General features: G+C 41.2%; 1 pseudogene; it reads left to right on the top strand.

Moving 5' to 3' along the window:
* LOC142661134 (uncharacterized) overlaps positions 1–5,400 on the top strand; it is a 6,495-nt pseudogene extending 1,095 nt beyond the window's left edge.
* The last annotated feature ends 1,279 nt before the right edge of the window (positions 5,401–6,679 follow it).

The raw sequence follows: 6,679 nt of genomic DNA, 5'->3' as shown, positions 1-6,679 counted from the left end.
TCAAATCGCTCAACTTTAATTAAAACACACACACAAAATTTGATTTGTATCTTCCACGGAATTGTAGCCAGCCTGCAGACAAGACAGTTGAGCCATTGTCTCCATTGTCTCCCAAGATGTCTACATTGGACTATCCCTTTGTTAGAAGAGTCCCCTGACAATAAACTGATCACTGCTTAGACCTCTAGTCATCAGCTATAATCTGTGGAGGAAATTGGAAGCAAGTGTTCAATTTCCCTGCAGCACTCCCACAGGGGAAATTGGGAATTACACAATTCTCATTGTAATCAATGGGCTGTCCGTCTAATGCTTAGATGTTTCGGGACCTTCAGAGAAAGAGATGCTCATTGCACTCACTCTCTACTTCGGCAGAAAGATGAGGGTCCTGAATGGGCGACCACCCCTCTATTAACTCAGGATTCCCTAATAAAGTATTAGAAAATAGGATCTCGAGAGCAACAGACATTCCTTCTCTGCTCCGGCTCATAGATAAGCTTCCTGAATGCCCCCTTCTCCCCTATAAACTAAGAATTCCCTATTAGAATATTTAAAAATTTATTTTCTATCCACGTAAGCATAATTCCTCTACAACTTTAGCAGAGCTGAGTTTGTCATGAGGTGATGTGTTATCTCAGCTCTTCTGATTGTCAAGTCACATCACCTTCAGATCGGCACTTTGGGGAGTCATTAATAGGAACCCATGCACCCATATTTTATCTACCAGGGCACCTACCCTAATTTAAAGGGGCCTGTCCTAGTAACAAAGTTCCTATCGCCTTCCAATGTAAAACTGCGCGGTCGGTCGTATGTGTGTATATATTTTTTTCTTCCCAGTTTCTATGGTTACATTTAGCAGATTGCTTTCCTTGGCACTGGTATTGTATTGTATGTGATGCAGGAATAATACTGTTCTATTTAAGCAAAGCGAGATTTCTGACAGCTCTTCTGACAGCAGAACATTATAAATCAGCGCAGCGTCCCGGGCGGCTTTCAAGTAGTGTGTCCCATTCACTAATACGTCTTTTTGTGTTTTGTAAACAGAGTGTATATAACATGACAGGGCGACTGCGACCCATCTCCACTAATAACATGTATAATATCTTCCGCTGGAAATGATAAGCTTGACTAAACCAGATCTGTTTCGAACCATTGGGCTTTCATCCACAATGTTAATAGCGCTTCCTATCAGGTCACTATTGTGCAGTGAATCTGCTACGGTCTCGTCTTCGGGATTCTGATTTATGATTTGCAGCAAAGAAGAGGAAGAAGAGGAAATGGAAGAAGAAGAGGAAAAGGAGGAAGAGGAAAAGGAGGAAGAGGAAGAAGATGAAACGGAAGAAGAGGAAAAGGAAGAAGAAGAGGAAAAAGAGAAGGAAGAAGAGGAGAAGGAAGAAGAGGAAAAGAAAGAAAAGGAAGAAGAGGAAAAAGAAGAAGAAGAGGAAAAGGAAGAAGAAGAGGAGGAAGGGGAGAAGGAAGAAGAGGAGGAGGAGGAAGAAGAAGAGGAAAAGTAAGAAGGGGAAGAGAATGAAGAAGAGGAAAAGGAAGAAGAGGAGGAAGAAGAGGATAAGGAAGAAGAGGAGAAGGAAGAAGAAGAGGAAAAGGAAGATGAGGAGGAAGAAGAGGAGGAAGAGGAGAAGGAAGAAGAAGAGGAGGAAGAGGATAAGGAAGAAGAGGAAGAGGAGAAGGAAGAAGAAGAGGAAAAGGAAGTAGAGGAAGAGGAGAAGGAAGAAGAGGAAAAGGAAGAACAAGAGGAAGAGAAGGAAGAAGAGGAAAAGGAAGATGATGAGGAAAAGGAAGATGATGAGGAAAAGGAAGAAGAGGAAAAGGAGGAAGAGGAAGAAGAGGAAACGGAAGAAGAGGAAAAGGAAGAAGAGGAGGAAGAAGAGGAGGAAGAGGAGAAGGAAGAAGAAGAGGAGGAAGAGGATAAGGAAGAAGAGGAAGAGGAGAAGGAAGAAGAAGAGGAAAAGGAAGTAGAGGAAGAGGAGAAGGAAGAAGAGGAAAAGGAAGAACAAGAGGAAGAGAAGGAAGAAGAGGAAAAGGAAGATGAGGAGGAAAAGGAAGATGATGAGGAAAAGGAAGAAGAGGAAAAGGAGGAAGAGGAAGAAAAGAAAACGGAAGAAGAGGAAAGGGAAGAAGAAGAGGAAAAAGAGAAGGAAGAAGAGGAGAAGGAAGAAGAGGAAAAGAAAGAAAGAAAAGGAAAAGGAAGAAGAAGAGGAAAAGGAAGAAGAAGAGGAGGAAGGGGAGAAGGAAAAAGAGGAGGAGGAAGAATAAGAGGAAAAGGAAGAAGGGGAAGAGAATGAAGAAGAGGAAAAGGAAGAAGAGGAGGAAGAAGAGGAGGAAGAGGAGAAGGAAGAAGAAGAGGAGGAAGAGGATAAGGAAGAAGAGGAAGAGGAGAAGGAAGAAGAAGAGGAAAAGGAAGTAGAGGAAGAGGAGAAGGAAGAAGAGGAAAAGGAAGAAGAAGAGGAAGAGAAGGAAGATGATGAGGAAAAGGAAGAAGAGGAAAAGGAAGAGGAAGATGAAGAGGAAGACTAAGAAAAATATTACAAATATATTTTCTTTTTTTATCCATGGAAAAGAGAAATATTGGTTTAGTAAGGTTACTTGACAGATAGCTAACGCCTGGGAGGTCTTGATGCTAGGGGACCCCCATAATCAGCTGTTATCACCTGAGGAATCTGGGGCTCAATGGTAATTTCTACTGCTGGGAGAAAACAAGTATTGCACTGTGTCCCATTGAAGTCAATGAGCGATCCCTTGGACATGATGGATTATCCAGAGTAGAGCATTTTATTGCAAGGACTTGGCAGATTGGGAGATCCCCTTCTATTATCTCAAAATGATCTAAAAGGGCAGTAATCAAGGTTTTTTTTTCTGAACTAGACAATCCCTTTCTGCAGGTGGCAGCTAAATTCACCTCCAGCAGGGTCTTAAAATACTCATCAGTGGCAGAATTGTGTTCCTTAAATCCACCAGAAGATATGATTCTGACGACCCACGTCCACTTATAAATATAAATCGTAAACGCTGATACACCCCACAAACCCTTCTACTGAATATGGAAATCCAGAAGGGTGACCTGTTGGCCGCATCCACCAGGGGTATAGCTTTGTGTGGAACATAGGTTGCAGTCACTGACTCCAGAGGGGCCCAATGACCCCCACGTAAATGCTATATATATGCTATATATATGTATGTATATATATATATATATATATATATATATATAAATATATATCTTGGGGCCGGACCATTACACCCTATGCCTCTACTGTTATAGTCACTAGAGGAATAATTTATTAAAGTTTTCTTCTATGCCCCGAAATCTCTTTAGTCATACCTATATGGTCATTCTATAGGTGTATGGTGAAAGACTCAGAATCCCTTTTCTGTTAGATCTGACTGACTACCACATCATAGACTAAACTATTGTACGTATTTAAAGGCCACCGCAGCGTGTAAAAGACACAGTCATGCTGGAGAGCTGACATTTCCCATCTTGGAGGCACTGACATTCTCGCTGTCATGTCTTCATCAGCCTCCCACCTCCTCACCCGTCACAGTTGATGGACTAATTCTTACCTTGATCCTCTTTCCGGCTCTGACGCTCAGTTGTCTCCGGCTTCTGTTTGTGCCTTTAATTTGCAACTTTAAGCCGTTTTATGGTTATACAGTCAGAGGACATATTTGTGGAATTGCTGAATTCTCAAATAGATCATTAAAGGACGTGTCCAGTTTAGATCACCCATTTTCATATACCCTGCGATAATAGAGGGGGGTGCTCTGTTCAGGATCCTCATCTCTTGACCAGAGTGGAGAGTGGTCACAAAGGACGTATCTCGTTCTGGAGAACATGAACTGTCTGGTATTACACAAACAGCACAATGATATGAATGGACACTGTGTAATACCTAATTTCTCCTGTGGTGGTGCTGTAGGGAAATTGAACACTTTCTGCCGGGTTCCACCACAGATCACAGCTCATCGTTGGGGTTCCCAGCAGGAGGACACTTTGTGATCACCTTATTGTCAAGGCATTCTTCTAACAAGCAGGGATTGTCCAAAGTGAAGAACCCCATTAAGATCGATCAGAGCCGTGAAGGGTCCAAGCCATGATGATACTGTAGCTTTGTTGGCACTTATAGGAAGTACAATGAAGCTCGTCGACTATTATCACGTCAATGGCCTCGGAAATGAAGTGTTTGGCCACCACAGTGGAAATCCTGATGGAATTTTTTTAAGCTCAGGTTTTATACAGGGGAGAGAATCCTTAATATTTACTGCAGTGACATATTGATTGTATATTTGGGTATTAATCTTTCGGGATCAGCACCTGCTGGTGTCAGCAAAGCCGTGCAGAACATTACACGCTGACATATATTGTCTGAGGGGATCATGGCTTCCTATGGTGGATGCCATTTAAAGAGGACATGTCACCACTTTCTCCTATATCTAGTGAGGGGTCCTTTGGAGAACCCAAAATTGCTCTATAGGAATGCCCCATTCCCCCCAAAAAAAAAATCTCTTCTGTTGCCAATGCAAATTATGCTCACAGAAGTCCCAGACTAAGAGGAGTCCCCCTCTACTGGTCTTGTGATGCTTTTTAGCCAATCACATGACAAATAAGCAATCCCACTGACGCTATAATTGGCTGAAAATATATGGCACTCCTATAAACTTAGGCAAGATTTCAGTAGGGGCGGAACTAAAGGTAAAATCTTGGTCCCGGTGCCAAAAGGGGCCTTGATACAGATTTTGCATTCGAGCCCAGGAGCTTCAGAAGTTATGACTTTGGATTTCTGGCCTCTGATCTCAATGTTAAAACAGTCTACAGTGAGCTCCCCCTAGTGGTGGCTGCAGGCATCCAGAATTGCATCATATAACTCTATGCCTATGCAGGAGATTTGGAGCTCTGTATCAGAAAAACGGAGCTCCGACCCCTAGGAGGTATATTAGGAAATAATACAGCACAGAATGTTGAACCTATTAATAAAATGTTATTAAAAATTGCGCATTCACTTTAACAAACGTTGATATATTTTTTTTTTTAAAGTAATATCTTCAGATTGCATAATCCAACATACATTATATACACTGAACCAGTGTTTAAGCTCCGTTGTATATTCCAGGAAATGTACTAATGTAGCAGAGCTGAGTTTGTCAATGCAGCAGAGCTGAATGTTGACATTTGGAGCGTTATGCTTTGTGGTTTTTCATAGCACTGCAGGTCTGAGCCATCTATGGGTTATTTACATTTTCCAAAGGAGAAACCGTCTCAGCTCTGCTACATCTGTCTTTATATGCTTAATAAAACGATGTTAATAAACGTACAGCCGGCTTTCCGGTTCTTATCTGTCTCTTTTCTTCCAATATTACCAGTGTGGTCACAGCCGTCATGTACCCCCTGATGATATTTTCTTGATATAAAGCAATTCTTCAGAACAACGTCAGTAAATTAGATGCAGTTCTGTATAAATCACATCCCCGTATTATGGAGCAGGTTTTCTAAATCCTCTGTTGTACAATATATTCCAGGATCCTCCCTCGGGCCTATTCGACATTAAGAATTGAATTATCCGTGTGCGATAAAAATGAGAAACTCTATTGAAATACAAATTAATTTCAACAAACTTCCCACATAAATATTCCCGAAAAACTATCATTAGGAGATACATGTTTGCTTCAAGTTGGAAAGTGAAGACCTGGGTGAGACATATGAAGGACTAATCGTATTTAAAGGAGAAGTATGAAAAGGTAGTAGAGTTATCGCTTCTCTGCTCTTCTTCTCTGCGCCCCCATGACAACACTAACTGCACTTTGTCAATGCAGTGTTTTCATATTATTTCTGTGTTGAATAGTGGTGGTTACATGTTTCTGTGTGTGCCCATTGATGTGGAGATAATTCTATTATAACACTGAAGTACCCGAGTCAGGAAGTGTTGCCATGGGCACATATGAGTAGAGGAGCTGCAGGTACAGTGCTTGCGATTTAAAAAGCAGTATTCACATTTTTCACGTTTCCTGAAGGACTTTTTATATAACACTTTTTACTTTAAGAGGAACATTTTCAACCATGTTTTACAGCAGTCTGTGTCAGTTGTGCGGAATACAGGCTGCCATAAACCTTCAATATGTTTCTGCTGACACATCCATAGGGCAAAAACATTTAGAGACTGGACATTGTTATAGGTGTCTTATATGAGTGACAGATATTTGGTGATAACCTCTAATGGTAGCCATGACAGTGCCGCTAGGGCTTGTCATAGGGTTTCCCATCTATCTGCATTGTTATATAGAGTTACACGCTACGCTGCTCCCTCTCATCTATTGGTTTAATAAAGGTCCTGATATTCTGTTCATGAACCAAGAAGATTAGGATGAACAAGATTATACCAGAACATCCTATCACTTTTAAAAAAAACAATAGTAACCTTCCATTTGTCTTTATTTGGCCATACATTCCATATTTATTCTGTGGATTCCATCAAAATTCTAGGGGTTCCTCTGATATGCATGTGGAGACAGATCGACTATGGTCAATCTTTCCGAAAGTTTTGATTTTAGCCCTCCAATCCTATGTTATCATCTGAGATAAGCAGCAACAGACATGTATTGCAGCCGCTTATCTCCGCCATATTAAGATAATAAAATTCAGCCTCAGTAGATTATTTCCCCTTATCTT

The sequence above is a fragment of the Rhinoderma darwinii genome, chromosome 9, assembly GCF_050947455.1.
Source record: "Rhinoderma darwinii isolate aRhiDar2 chromosome 9, aRhiDar2.hap1, whole genome shotgun sequence".
NCBI classification, from domain to species: Eukaryota; Metazoa; Chordata; class Amphibia; order Anura; family Rhinodermatidae; genus Rhinoderma; species Rhinoderma darwinii.
The sequence above is the reverse complement of the archived record's forward strand: the minus strand, read 5'-3'. Positions and strand labels throughout refer to the sequence as shown.